This window comes from Delphinus delphis, chromosome 8, assembly GCF_949987515.2.
Source record: "Delphinus delphis chromosome 8, mDelDel1.2, whole genome shotgun sequence".
In the NCBI taxonomy this organism is placed as follows: Eukaryota; Metazoa; Chordata; class Mammalia; order Artiodactyla; family Delphinidae; genus Delphinus; species Delphinus delphis.
The window spans coordinates 4859103-4873825 of NC_082690.1; the positions used below are offsets into that span (position 1 = coordinate 4859103).

General features: G+C 57.2%; 1 protein-coding gene across 2 annotated transcripts in view; it reads right to left on the reverse strand.

Annotated features, from left to right (window-relative positions):
* Positions 1–14723, reverse strand: part of NTM (neurotrimin) — a 932003-nt gene that overhangs the window by 624469 nt on the left and 292811 nt on the right. The window contains exon 1 of one of the 2 annotated variants that reach the window (XM_060017643.1): positions 1790–1879. The exons of the other annotated variant lie outside the window; for it this stretch is intronic. The gene's annotated coding sequence lies outside the window, so the exon portion shown is untranslated. Of the gene's footprint in view, positions 1–1789; positions 1880–14723 lie in introns of those variants that run through there. 2 annotated transcript variants of the gene reach the window in all.

A 14723-nucleotide genomic window follows, 5' to 3' on the forward strand; every position in this document is an offset into this window, starting at 1 on the left:
ATACTTACACAGATTCATTAACCACAGTATGAAAACCCAGGATCCCGGCGAGGTTCATTAAGGACCTGCCAGGCGATTTCTTGGATGAAGCGTCGAAAACTAACCCAGAAGGTTCATGACGTTCTTCCCTTTGATTTCTTCCCGGAATCGGGAAACCTTAATCATGGTTCTGTTGGAACCCTTTCTTTCCCTACGATCTTATTCTCAGTGTCTTTACCCCTGAAGGAGCCTCATGAGGTGGGGTGACCAGGTTTCCTGCCCAATTCTCCCGCACTTCCTTTATGAAGTTTGGGAAGACACTTTCTGCCCTGAGACTACATCGGCACTTGGGCAAGGGCTCCATTGTCCGTTTCTTGGCCCGGATGCCAAAATGGAATCTTTCTCTCTCCCTCTCTCTCTCCCCTCCCTGCTACCTTCTCTCCCCGCTTCTCTTCTCTTTTCTCTCTCCCCCTTCCCTCTCACCCCCCCACTTCCCTCTCATTCTCTGTCTCTCTCCCCCTCTCCCGTTTCTCTCCTTTCTTTAAAGGGGAGCCAGCCTGGTCTCAGCACTACCCAGAGAACTCCGCGGGGAAGGTGGCTCTCACATCACCTCCAGGAGGGGCCCAGGTAAACCTGGGGAAGGTGCTGGGGGCCAGCAGGGAGGGAAGAGACCGTGGAGGCTGTCAGTGCAGAAGTGTGAGACTGTGGTTCCCACCCCTCGCTTTGTCTCCCCCCCTCCCCTCCTGAGCCTCCTGTCTCATTGGTTGCTGTTCCCACCCCACCTGCAGGGCCACCCACAGGTGCTCCAGCCAGAGCGCCTTTCTTCCTTGACCAGGTGACAGGGCCATAGCCACGCTGCCATCATTTTATCATTTTCAGTAACTGACATGATCACTGAGCATCTTATCTTCAGTTTCTTCATTTGAAAAGAAAAGCTAATGGTATCTCCCTTGTACCATAGTGTGTGTGTGTGTATATGTGCATATATTGAGTAATGAGTGAGGCTGCATATGACAAGCTCCTCACAAACAGTGAAGGCTCAGTGGATGTTGGCTCTCCCCACCGTAGCCTCCAGCAGCTTGTTAATCTCCACCGAGTTAACACTGAAAATACTAACGCTTAACGAGCTCCACCCAGTGGAGGGACCTGAGCTCAGCAAGGTCACCGCTGAGGACCCTGCGCCTCTGGCGTGTGGTCAGCACACTGTCCCCCCTTTGGGGGTGTACATTAAGGGAGAGGAAGAAATAAAAAAGGAAAAAGAGGACAGGAGAAAAGGAAAGAGATGGGAAGAAGGCTGGGGACAGGCTCTCAGGGAAAATAAGGCAGAGGGAATCTATGCGAGGTCGGTGCCGAGTTCCCTGGACGGGGCACGGGAAGAGGAGGGAGGGGCAGGGCCTGCCCATGCGCGCCCCCCCACTCGGGCACTGAGGGCTCAGCTCAGCCAGGCTGGGCCCCAGGGCTCCCGCCAAGTGACCTCCTGGTGGACCCTGCAGCAGGGGAGGGGCAGCCACAGAAGATGCTGCTGAGGTAGTGCCACAAATGCGGGCGGGAGAGGTTTGAACAGGAGGCAAGAAGAAAACCCACCCGCAGAGGCAGAGGAAACCGTATGCCACCCTCTTACCCCCAGGCCACTCCACAGAGGGGCTGTCACTGCCTTCCCCTGTGAACTGGAGTCTGTAAAGGTTGAAGATGAGGGAAAAGCGCTCCCTCCCGCACTGAGGGGAGAAGAGGCAGCGCTGCACCCAGAGCGCGGGCGCACCCCGCGCATCCTCGCGCAGGGCCCTCCGCGCGCAGGGCCCTCCGCTGGTACCTGAATCCTCCGGGCAGCTGCCGGAGGAGACGCAGGACCCGCGTGGGGACGGGACGGACTCCTCTCTGCTGCCGGCCCGAGCCCCTGAGCTGCGCTCCAGCCCTGCACGCCCTCCTACAAAGTGAGAGGCCGTCTGCTGGGTCCTCAGCCCCTCCCCTCCCCGGCGCATATCCGAGCATGTCCCCTCCGAGAGCTGTCTTATCCCCGACAAGGCTCATCGGAGGCAGGCGCTGTATCCCTTTTGCCCTTCATTTCAAGATTCCACATCCTCCCTGGCTCTCAGGAGGTATTTTCCATCTCCCTTCCCTCTGTCCCCTCCTCCCTCGTGGCCTGGTCCCATCCCAGCAGTGGCCAGTGAGGGAGGATGAGGAACACGACCAGGGCCTCTGGTTCTGCCAAAGGAGAGAAGTGGCCGGTCAGCCAGACAATTGCATAATGTGTGTTGGAACGGGGTACCCACGCGACCCCCGAGTCTGGAGTACAGGGGTCTCACCTGGGCCCCGTCAGGCTGGGGGAGGCCCCTGCTGACGACAGCCCATCTGTGGGCGGGGGGGGGGACAGCCAGGGCTCCTCTTGCATCCAGCAGACGCGACACGACAGGACATCGGGTGGGTGGACTCAGGCAGACCCCCGAGGCAGGGGCCTGTTCTGCACCCAACTCCTCGTTTTCAATGGGCTTACTCTCTCCCCTGCCCTTAGGCCAGGTTTACCTGCTCTGGGAGAAGAGTTCCGCAATGCAATCCCTGTGATTTTTGCTTTCTGTGCTAACTGCTATCTTATTGGCAGGAGGGGGCAGTCATTACACCCCTATCAGGTGGTTCGTTTATTGGATACTTCTCACTTTTGCATTCGTTTGTGAACTATGTTCTTCCAAATCTTCTGGCGTCTGGGCCTCAGCCTGTCCCTTTGCTTTGCCGGGACACATCACCCTCAGCCGTGATGGCGAAGCGAAGGAGAGAACAGAGTGGGAGGAAGTCCCGTGTTCTGCGTCCCCACCATTCATCCTACCCACAGCCCAGGCCTGATCTGGCCTGTCCACTCTGCCCACACTCCAAGGACGAGCCCTGCCGTTTTGCTCCCGGAGGCTTGGGCCGAGGCCTCGGTGAGCACCCCCCACCCCGGGCTTTGCTCACTTCTCCTCCTGCCTGCTCACTGCCCGAGCCTTTCTCTCTCTAAGCCGAGGCCCTCACGGTTCTGAGAATGTGGATAAGGACCTGGCTCTGTATTTCAGCATGAGATCGTGTTGATGTCGTGTGGTTTTTAACGGCGTGGATGTGTCCACTTGTGCAGGAAGAACACGTGTTCCCTCGCGTGTTTCTGACTCTGGGGGCTCTGAGAGCACGTGCCCTCAGGCTGCACCTCTGTGCCCGCCCCGGGCCAGCGTCCTGCTCGGCTGGTCCAAGCCTGCTTTGCCTCCGGCTGAGCCTGGACAGCTGTGTGTGCCCTGCCCATCTCCTCAGGTACGGGGTGCAGGCTCTAACTGCTATTCTGGGAGAAGGCCTCTGGGATTTGGGCAGCTTTGTTGGTACTTCTGATGAAATGTTGGTGCATGTGTGAACTGGGCCAGGGTGTCCGGGGAAGGCCTCACTGGGTGGGGCCGGGTGTCGTAAGGTCCTTTCATTCTTAATCCGGACCCAGGCGTCTCCTTGCCAGGCCCACGTGCTCCTGATCCCAATTCTACAAACCAATGGGCTCGGTGACGGGCGTGTGTCAGGGTGACCCCATGTGGCCTCGAGTCCTGAGTGCGGCGAGCTTCCCTCCCCATGGGCTTCGGCAGCTTGGATCCCGGCCTGTGAGACCACAAGGGTGACGGCCCCTGACCATCACTGCCACACGGCAGCACAGGCCTGCACTGCAGACTGTCACCCTGTGCAGACCAGGGAGCCCTCACCTCTGTCCCAGGTAACAGGCGCGTGCCCAGTAGCGATGCTCTTTACTCTTCAAGCACAACAACCCCTTTGCCCTGCTAAGTCCTTCTAGAGGGCTGGCAGGTGCGATCGCGGGAGGGGTGGTCTGGGGCACGGTGCCACCTGCCTGCAGAAGGACAGGAGGGAAGCCTCGGTCTGGCCCGCGAGGAGCCCACCCTGGGGGAGGGGGAGGGGGAGCGGGGAGGGAGACGGACGGGCTGAGGCCGGAATTCAGGGCCCCCCTTGGGGTCCTCTCTCTGCCTGCTCTGGGTGCGCCAGCATCTCTATCGCATGCACATTTCATCCGTCACCGGGGCGCTGGGAAGCACCAGGCTGGTATGTCTTTACTTCTCAACGTCTAAAGGGCACACAGAACAATGCTGCCCTATCAGGAGAGTCTCCCCAGCCTGCCAGGCCTTATGGGGTGATTCCAGTGCTTTCTGCCTGTGCAACAGCTCAGCCTAGTGGTCAGGAGGAGAGGCTGGACATGAGACCAGAGACCACCCACAGCTTCCCCAGGCCTCACTTTCTCCTCTACAGAATGGGTGATGACAGCACCCGTTCCTGAGGGGCGTCACGAGACAGGGATTAAAGGATGAACGCAGGGGAGGTTTTCAGCACCCTGCCCACACAGCACTGGTACTCAGCCTGCGGCAGGTATACTTAGCAGTCGTGCTCTGTGCTATCTCGGGTGATACAAAATGACTTAGCATCAGGTGCTGTAACGGTAACAATAGGACCACCTCCTCGGAGGCAGTGGGACACTGCAGGAAGGCAGAAGTGACAGTGGAGTACCTGGGAAAAGATGAACATGGTATCTAAAGAGGGGGGAATGCTTTCTGAATCAGCCTTCCCAAAATGCACGCAGGTGGACCCGTGACCTTCCCAGAGGCAGACAGACAGAAAGCAGCAGAGGAACTGACGTTTCCTGACGCTGAGGCCTCCATCCCCTCCTTGCACAAGGACACCCGAATCCCACCCCTCCTTATGGATTTCACCTCAGAAAGAACCAGTGCTTTCGGGGAACAGGGCTAAAGTAGCATTGTGGGGAAACTGAATTCCACAGGGTGAATGTCATTAAGTCTGGCCTAGGGACTGAGCCAGCCTTTGAATTAAGGCCTGGAAGTTAAAGAGCTATTGTCCGGCCCTGGGACCCAACGGGCATGAATTCACCTCCATCTGCTCCTTCACCCCTTCCTTCCTTCTCCTGTCCTCCCAGCCCCTCCTGGGCGATCCTGTCAGGAGCTCCTGGGTTCCCGAGGGTGGGGTCACACTGGGGAGGTTGAGGCAGGTCAGGACCACCACCCCACACCCCCCCGACCTGCCTGGCTCTCCTTGGCTCCCCACACAGACCCACAGGTGGTGGCAGAGGTCCCAGGAGAAAGAGCAATCCTGCCCCATGGCTTCTTTCCTTCCTTCCTTGGCCCCCAAGGGCCTGTGGGCATTTTCCTTAACAAACATCCAACTCCTTTGCTAGCGTTTGCTCTTCCTGAAGAGTACGCCCATGGAAAATTAAAACTAACTGAACACACTTTTTTAAAAACCAACTAAAATAAACCTTGCAGTCTCGCGAGTGGTCTAGAAGTCCTAAGGCAGCACCTCTAAGGTGTGCTGGGGTCTGTGGGCCTCTGGGATTGGGTGAGACCATCTCAGAGGGTGACTGGACGTCTGTCCTTTGGTCTGTGAGACTGAGGGCTGCATTTTCCAATCCCAAATGGTGTCACATAGCCTGAGGGCAGGATCAAGGATTTGGTGCTCAGACCGCAGGGAGCGGCTGGGATCTTCCGCACAGCCATCCCTCCACCCCACAAGAAGCAGTGTCAGGTTCAACTCAACATGAATTGCTATCAGCATCATGGCCAGGCGCTGGGGATGCAAGCTGGATAATCCAGGCTCTGTCCCTGCCGGGAGCCCCCAGGGGAGCAGGGTGTGGCTGAGGGCGTGCCCTTGGGATGCCTGGGTCACGTGTGCCCAAGGGAAGCAGATGGAGGCACGGGAGTTGGAGACCAGTCAGGCCTTTGGGACTCACCTCACAGACTTCTCCCAAAGAAAAGGATGCATTCAATCACATTTGGATGTGATCTGAAAGGATTTTTCGGGCGCTTTAAAAATCATCATGCACGTGCTGCTATCTGATTTAGTGATGGGTGCTCCCCAACCTCCTGCAACCGTACCTGTGTGGTTGACTTTGAAAACCATTGTTTGGACACAAAGCCAGGGGCGCGGGGAGTTAGAGAGCAGGGCAGGCTGCCCTCTCTCCGCGGAGCCCTCAGAGAAGTGCCCCACACCCAAGTTTAAGGTTTCAGGGGTCCGAGAGCCCGGAGCGCAGGCAGTGGCGTGGGGAGCGCAGGCGCGCCCTCCGGTGGCCGTCCCTGGAGCTGCAGGCGCGCCCCGCCCGCGCCCTCCGCAGGCTCCCGGATTCAGATGTGCGAACCGGCGGGCCTTCCCGAGGTAATAGCCCCGGGGAGGCCATTACACCACTCTTTTCGTCCAGAGGAGGGCTATTCCATCAGCCGCTCCAGAGGCCTGCTTGGTAAATGAGTTTTCTTTTAAAAATACATTCACTTGATTGCCTTGCTAGAGCTCATTCTGGCACCAGGGGATGTGTCTGGGGCGCAGGGCCCGCGGGGGCTGGGGACCACCCGAGGGGCAGCAGCAGCGGAGGCCAGGAAGTGTCAGTTCACAGCCCTCCTGATGCCCTCCTGTGATCCTTTGTCCCTCTCTCCCTGGCGACAAGAGGTGGAGTCGTTTTGCTCCCTGGGGAGAAGGGTCCTATACCCACTGGCCCCATGCCCCACTCTCACTGCAGAGCCTGGCACTGTCTTTGCAGGAGCCGGGGGAGCATCAGTTCAGGGAACTGCGGTTGCTGGGTTCTGTCCTCACCCCAGGAGACAGAATACACAGATCGGTGGGATTCCAGGCCGGATGCCCAGGAAGGTCCCCTCACCCTGGGACCAGCCTGGTGACGGGGTAGGGACCCTGGAAGCCCCAGGCCGCAGCAGAAGGCAAGCTCTCGCCCTCGAGCCGCCCTCATTAGGGTCACTGAGTGATTGAGCAGGCTGGACCCTGCTGGGGACCCAAGCTGAAAGGGGGCAGAAACCCCACCTTCACACAATTGGGCGACCCTGGGAGACGCCGTGCTCCTGGCAGCTGTGACTCGTCCTTGTTCACTACCGACCGTATAACGTGTGTTTCACACTTTGATGCAGCTGCACGGTTACTTTCCCAGGAACACTGGTTAGTTCAATTGTCTGTTACCTGACAGCGAGCAAACGGGGAAGCGCCGGAGGCGGCGAGGGGTAATTAATGAAGCAAGGGCACTTTGAGACTGGGTCCCGCCGCCCTGAGCACGACTCCGGGTCCAGGGTCCCTGCTGCCTCCAAATGCAGCCGCCCTCGGGCTGTCTGTCCTGGCCTTGGAGGATGCAGCCTGCAGGCCTGGCTCCAGGGCCCCCTCAGCCCTCGGACAAGGGCGTTTAGCTCAGGCTGCTTCACTGAGGTGCGCCCCAGCAGGTCACATCTGGGGTGTAATGGCCTCTAATTAGCCTTTCCCACAGATGGAACATTCCCCAGCCCCCAGCCTACAGCTAAGTGGTTCTCAGAAAAGCACAGAAATTATCTTCTACCTTTGAAAACATCAAAGGAAATTAGCCTATTCCCATGGGTGTCTCTGGGCCAGCCTCGCTGTGGCACCCAGGGAGGGCCCAGCCTTTAGAGGTGCAGACAGGGTGTCTCTGAATCAGATAATCCCTGACAGGAAAGTGAGCCGGTGCCCAGCCCTGTCCTGCTCTCAGCCCCTCGCAGGCAGCTGTGTGGCCCCCTTCCCTGTGGCTCTCTCTCCACTGGGTCTCTCGTGGGCACCTGCTGGCTTTACCGATGCTTCTCTCCCAACCCCCCACCATCTCCTTTGGGAAGATAAGTCCTGGGAGCAGGGCCAAGTCTAGACTTTGCAAACATTCAGTGCCAAGTGCAGCACTGCCTACGCAGCGTAAGGTCAACTCAGAGTCAGAGAAGTCCCTCGGTTCCTGTGACTAGATTCCCCAAATTTACTTTCTAAGCCTTCTTCTGCCGACATTCCAGACACTGTGGATGGAGACGTGGCAGTGTCTCTGAGCGTTTGGAACTTTAATTCTAGGAGAGAGAGACTGACACAATGGATAAACAAGTACATTCATAACATGCCAGGTGCTAGAAACAGCTAAGAAAAGTGATAAACTGCGTTGTGGAGACGGGGAGGCGTTTCTAATAAGGTGTCATTGACGAGCCGGGAGGAATGAGGGACAGCCCACCTGACACATGCAGGAGCACTGCCGGCAGAGAGGCAGCGAGTGCCAAGGTCCCGGGGTGACAGCGTGTTTGGTGTTTTCGAGGAACAGCTGGGAGATCAGTGGGTGACTAGAGGGCAAGGCTGAGATCAGAGGCACGTCACCCAGAGGCAAGAGGACAGAGTTACAGTCTGGCTGGGTCTGCACCTGCCAGCCCAGCTCTCCCATCAGACCCCACGTGTCTCCTCCAGAGGCTGGCCGAGCCCCCAGCCTCGGTGTGAACGTCCCGGGGACAGTGGGCATGAAGGGCCTTGTTTGGCCGGGATGTCCCAGCCCCTTCCCAAGCCGGGGGATCTCGTCAGGTTACCCAGCTGTCCGGCTTCTGCTTCCTCGTCTCTAAAACTGGCATCTTAAATCCCTCCACACAGGGACGCTGTAAGAATTAAGTGAAACGCCTGTGTAAGGCGCCAAAGGAAAGCCAACCCCTACCTTGTCATTTCTAAGCTCTCTTAGCCTGAGCTTTCTGCCTGGAGGGGTCTGAGCTCTGGCCCCCGAGCCGCCAAGCAAGCCCCCGTCTGCTCTCTACCGAGGTTTCGCAGACACCAGCTTTCTTTCAGCCCTCGCTCCGGGAAGCTCAACAACCCTCTGAGGGTCTTTCTGGAGTTTCCTCCCCTCCAGGCTCTGCTTGTCTTTCCAGCTCCGTCTCTCCTCCCCCGCTTCAGCGAGGGACGCTGAGTCCCAGAGGGATGTTATCTCTCTCAGGGCATCACCTGGGCTGGGATTCAAACCACAGCCTCCAGACACCTCCCTGGTCTCTAGGAATGTGGGGTGTTGGGACAAGGAGGGCCCACAGAGGGACGAGGGATGGGAGGCGGAGGCAGGTGCAAGAGGCCTGAGTGTGGAGGCCACAGAGCCCCAACCTGGGCTAAGCCCAGTTGTCCAGCTTCAAACCCAGAGCTAAACGAACAGCGTAGAGAAAGCCAGTGCCCTGGCCAGAGGACAGGAGACTGGCCGGGACCGAGCCCGGGAGTGGAGGCTGTGCCCACCCCCTGCCTCCCCATCAGCACCCTGTAAGCTGCAGCCCAGGGCGGGTGAGGGCGTGAGAAAGAGGATGCTGTGAAGCGCTCAGGGGCTGTTGAGAGGTTTTCCACGCAGGGACCCAAACCCATGCTGCATTTGCCCTGGAAGCACAGGGAGAACCACCTTCCCACAGTTTGTAGGTGGTGAGTGGGGTCAGGCTACCGTCCTATGATCCAAGACGTCACCAGTCACCCATGCAGGGTGACCCTCTGTGGACCACTCTGGAAGGGTGGGTGGAGCCAGAGGGAGCTGCCATCCTCATGTCAGTTTGCATCAACACATCCATCACCCTGTCCCTCTCTCTATGTCTGGCACTGGGGTCAGTGCACTCACGGGCTCACTTCATTCCCACAACCAAGTCCAGGGGTGAATATCCCCGTTTTACTGATGGGAAAAAAATGAAGCTGGGCAAAAGATTAAGTTAAACACCGCCAGCAAGTCATAGAGTCACAGTTAGAACCCCATTTTGTTGAACTTCAGGGCAAGAGAGAATTTGTTCATTCACGAGAGCCTCCTCTTCCCACGGCCTGCCCTTCCGCAGTGACCCTTCTAGCCCCTCGGCCTCCCAGGGAACCCTCTCCTCCCAAGCAGCCTGGCAGCACCGTCGGGAAGGTCGGAGGCGTAGTCAGCCCGGGCACCATCGGGTCCGTGACAGGTGACATGGGGAATCCAGAGGTTCCCGCCCACAGGACCTTCCTGAGCCGTCCAGCTGCCCGTTCTGTGGCATCTCTCCCTCTGACCCTCAACTGTGAACATGGTCTGCACCTTGGAGGTGGGTGTGCCTCCCCGGGAGCCCAGCCCCTTTCACAGCGGTGATGCTGATTGGCTGAGTCACGCAGGTTTGCTGCTGACGCGTCTGGAGCGCATTTCCGCAGGGATCACAGAGGTCTGAGGGCCAGGCTGCCACACAGAACCGCGTTCTCTGACCTCTGACACCCTCACCCCTCTCACCTCTGGCCTTTGCATCTACCTCCTCAGACTCTGGAGCCAATCGTATGGTTTCATGGCTTCCCAGGAGGGACTGTCCCCCGGGGCTCAGGCCAGGCTCATTCCCCCTCCTCCCTGTGCATCCTGCACGGCACCTCGGAAGCGTCTCGTGTAACACACGCACCCTCGGACCCTTTCCTGTCTTACGTCGGAGGAGCAAAGACGAAGGGGTGAAGTCAGGGAAGCGATGCTTGGCTGGTGGGGCATTGATTAGGAATAAAACGTGCAGACCTGCGGGCCGGCCTGGCTCAGTAGGAAGGAGAAGAAGCGGTACTTTAAAGGAAAGTTCAGTTATCATGACAAAGGAGAGACATGCAGATGACTGAGTGGGTATTTACACCAGCAGAGCTTCTGGAAAGCTCTACCGGCCAGTGTCCGTGTGTGTTTCTCTGTGTGTGTGTTTGTGTGTGTGCACGTGTATGTGTACATATGTGTGGTTGAGAGAGGGGAAGAAGGGAAGCTGCTGTCCTGTCTCTAACACTCACGTGCCTTTAAATCGGGTTCTATGTCACAGGCAGGCCTGGCTGGCAGGTAACATGCACATGAGCCGTGAGCACAGAGACGTCCTCACACACAGTGCGCGGATGCTGGATCCGCCCCTCCCTGGGCCGCCAGGAGGGACCCAAACCCCAAGAGGAGGTGAGTGCAGAGCCAGAAGATGACACTCCCGATGCGGGAGGGAGCCAGTTTCAGATACAGCTGTTAGAACGGGACTGAACTGGGGTAACTGTCATTTGTAGATACTCTGTGGACTGGAGCAAAGATGCACCCAGCGTGGAGTGAGAAGAAAGGACCGGCCCCTGCGTGGGGGCCTCCAGAAGCGGGTGGCGGGTCCTCCCTCCTTGCCCGGTGATGCTGAGGGCCTGCAGAATCCCCAGCCGCCACCAGGGGGCGCAGCCCTCCGCACCGAGACTGAGAACAGGGTGTCCTGCTCTTACTCTGCAGCTGTGTTCAAACTGTGGGCCCAGAGACGGACTGAGAAGGGGAGAAGGGACCACAGGCAGCCTCAGCTCCTTGCACGCCTGGCCTCTGCGGAGTTAAGGAAGCAAGAGCACACAGAGGACTTGAGGACACGGGGAGGGGGAAGGGTAAGCTGGGACGAAGTGAGAGAGTGGCATGGACATATATACACTACCAAACGTAAAATAGACAGCTAGTGGGAAGCAGCCGCATAGCACAGGGAGATCAGCTCGGTGCTTTGTGACCACCTAGAGGGGTGGGATAGGGAGGGTGGGAGGGAGACGCAAGAGGGAGGAGGTATAGGGATACATGTATATGTATAGCTGATTCACTTTGTTATAAAGCAGCAACTAACACACCACTGTAAAGCAATTATACTCCAATAAAGATGTTTAAAAAAAAAAAAAAGAGCATACAGAGGAAGGAACTGGGACCCGGTCCTCCATGGGACCTGCAGTATGCCCCCAGAGGGGGAGCTCAAAGTGCCTTGAACTGCAGTGGCGATTTTATGGCCACAGATTCTTAGATTAGCTCCTCACAACAACCTCTGAGACAGGCATCACCCCATTTCCGGGTGAGAAAACAGGCTGGCCAGACGTATGGCAGGCCAGCAGTAACGCACCCTTCTCTTAGTAGCTGACGAAGGACTTGCAATCAGAAACCTGTAGATGGAGTCAGAATTCAGCCCAGTGGCCCTCGTGGCCTGTGAGGTGTCTCAGCCATGGTGCAGACATTGAGGCTGGTAAGAGGGGCCCCCTAGTGTGGAGGTTCGCCTTCAGCCCTCAGGTCTGGGCCCTGCATGTGGTCTTCCCAGAGATGTCACCTGAGATCAGGTGGGTGAGCTTAACCTCTGAGTTCATTGATCCTCCAGCTGTAGTGTCCAAGGAGGGGAACACACACACACACACACACACACACACACACACACACACACACGTGCACAAATGCACACAGCATTCGTGTCGACAGGTACTCCACTTCCCCCAAAGAGACCAAGTCTGGTATCTTCTCTGGTTCATTCCGATGAAATCCAAAATGCCAATTTCATGAGCAGGCGTGACCCGGGGGAGGGCAGGCCCGGTGATGCGATGGCTGGGACAGCGGCATGAACCTGAGAAGCATGGGGTCAAGGCCCTCCTGGAATGTCTTCATCTGGGTTCACATCCAGGAGGGATTTACTGAAGCTGATAAAATCTGCCGCTGAATATTGCTATAAAATACACTTCACCCAGAGAATCCTAACCCTGTAGATTCACCTTCCATGACTTTGCTGGAAGGAAGGACTTAGTCACAAGCCAGCACCAGCCTTTCCATTTCAGCCCCACATCCCGTGTCCCTCCTGTCCTGTTACTCACTGGTTCTCACGTGCTCGCCTGTGTCAGGGGGGCCAGGGGAGCTGGTCACAGATTTCACAGATTTCTGGGTCCTACCTCTAGAGTTTTAAAGTCAGTACATTTGTGCTGAGGCCCAAGATTTTGCATTTCCAGGAAGTTTCAGGTGATACTGATGCTGTAACACTTGTATATTTCTTACTACCTTATTAGAGGAAACTCACTGCCCCAGAAGCTGTCAGAAAAAAATGGGAGAAACTGGACCCAGAGAACAAAAGAGATAGCAGACAGCATACTCAGAAGTATGACATCAGCTCCTGGATGGCCAAACACCAGCTCCCTATGTCTGTGCCCATGGCAGGCATTACTAATCAATCACGGCCTTCCTTCTTGTTGAGCCAGACTTGGCTTCAGAATCCTTCTCCACCTACTGGTCCAGAAACCTGCTAAAACTGACTGGAAACAGCAGGCATGATGACAACCCTGCACTGTATTTGACAGAGAGACCAGACCACACTATTCCAGACACCCTCCCCATCACTCAGTCCTTCTCTGTTGCTTAATACTCCCCGCTGACTTTGAGCACAAGGGCCGTCTGACCCAAGAACAAAAGCGGAGACAGAGGAATAGCCGGGGGTGGGGGGGAGCGTGACCTAATGTGAGAGGGACAGACCGGACGACGGGAAGGGACTGGGTGGCCAGTCATAGAGCCAACCAGCATGCCCTCGGGGGACCCAGGCCCAAGGGGCGCAGAGCACACCGGACGGGGCCAGGAACAGTGGCTGCATTCCTAGAGCACTTTCTCCAGAGATGGACTATTTCCCCTTTTGAAAGTGATTATGTGCCATGCTAGCTGCAGTGACCATGACAAAAGGGAGGTCGGAGGACGCTTGCCTGAAGTAGCGAGGCATTTGCGCAGGAGGTCCTGAGGCCCAGGAAATGTATTCACGCCCCCTGCACCAGTGGTACAGGCTGTAGGGAGGGGCAGAGGTCAGAGACAAAAGGTCAGCCATGGAAGGCCAACAGAGCCAATGTGGAAAAGACATAGGAAATCAAAGGGCTCTTGACGAAGAAAGAGGCAGAGAGAGAGAAGGAAGGGGCGAGCAGAGCTGTGACAGGAAGAGGCGTCGGGACAATAAAATGCCCAAAAGCCAAACCCAGCAGCCAGGTCTTTCCTGAGCATGTGGGGCTCAGGACAGGTGGGGATGGGAGGGGGTAGGGCATCCCTAGCACATGCTTCCTCTGTCTGCTCTCACAGGACGCAGAGGCCTTGCCCACGGATCCAGCCTGCCTCGCTGGCCTCTGTGCGGCTAGGGCAGGAAAAACGGGGAGCAGCATTCTGAGTGACCCGTGCTGTCCCCGATGGGGCCATGCCACCTAAAGGTGTGCACGGCCTGAGGACTGGGCCGCCCACCCTGTAACGTCAGGCAGTCTGTCGGCCAGCTGCATGGCCAGATGTTTCCAACGTTAATGTCTGAGGTCCATTCCATAAGCCTTGATAGAGGGTCACCCCACTGAAAGCAGCAGGGGGACAACTGGTGAGAGCCTGGGGTGTGCTCTGCAGACAGATGTCCAGGACCCCCGTCTTGGCGTGATCCAGAACATCTGTTTTCTGCTGCCCCAAATCCTGGGCTGGCCCCCAGGCAGGGAAAGAGAGAGGAGACGCCTTCCCAGGGGCCCCAGGAAGCTGGGATGCTTCGGATTCCTTAGAGGGTTCTGTACACTCACATCACTTCACAGAGTCAACAAATAAAGAAACTGAGAAGGTCAGGAGTGATTGTAGAGCCAGAGCTTATTAGCCAGAGCATATCAGGAAGGAGCCAGGTCCTGCTTTAGAGCCGGTAATTTACAGATTCAAGTAAACTGTTATTTAGTAACAGTTCATCACTGGGCCACCCAGCATGTATTGGGAAGAGTGTAGGAAACACAGTCATCCCCCCACACACACACGCACACACACACACACACACGCGCGCGCACACACACACACACACACACACACACACGCACACAACGACGCCTCTGCAGGAGGGGTTGGGAATGTGCTTCCTGACTCTGCTGCTCCCTGACTGTGTGACTGAGGGAATAACATCATCTTTCTGAAGCTCTGCATTTTAACAGAGGGATCCTAAGACCTTTCGGGTTCTCACGTGCTTCGGGGGCTTCTCTTGGCAAAGCACTTGGCTCTCGGTGGAGGCTCTGTCCCCGCAGACACTTCTCCTGCACGAGCGTCGGAAGGTCGAGCCGAGAGGAGGCGCCACTGAGCCCCAGGACGAGCTGGGACTCCAGGTCCAGCCACCGGGCCAGCAGCTCCGCCCGGTCAGCCTGCTTTTCCTTTTGTCCACAGCGTTTTACAGACTTTTCAATCTCACCATGAGAGTCTAGCTTCAGGCTGCCTCACTGGT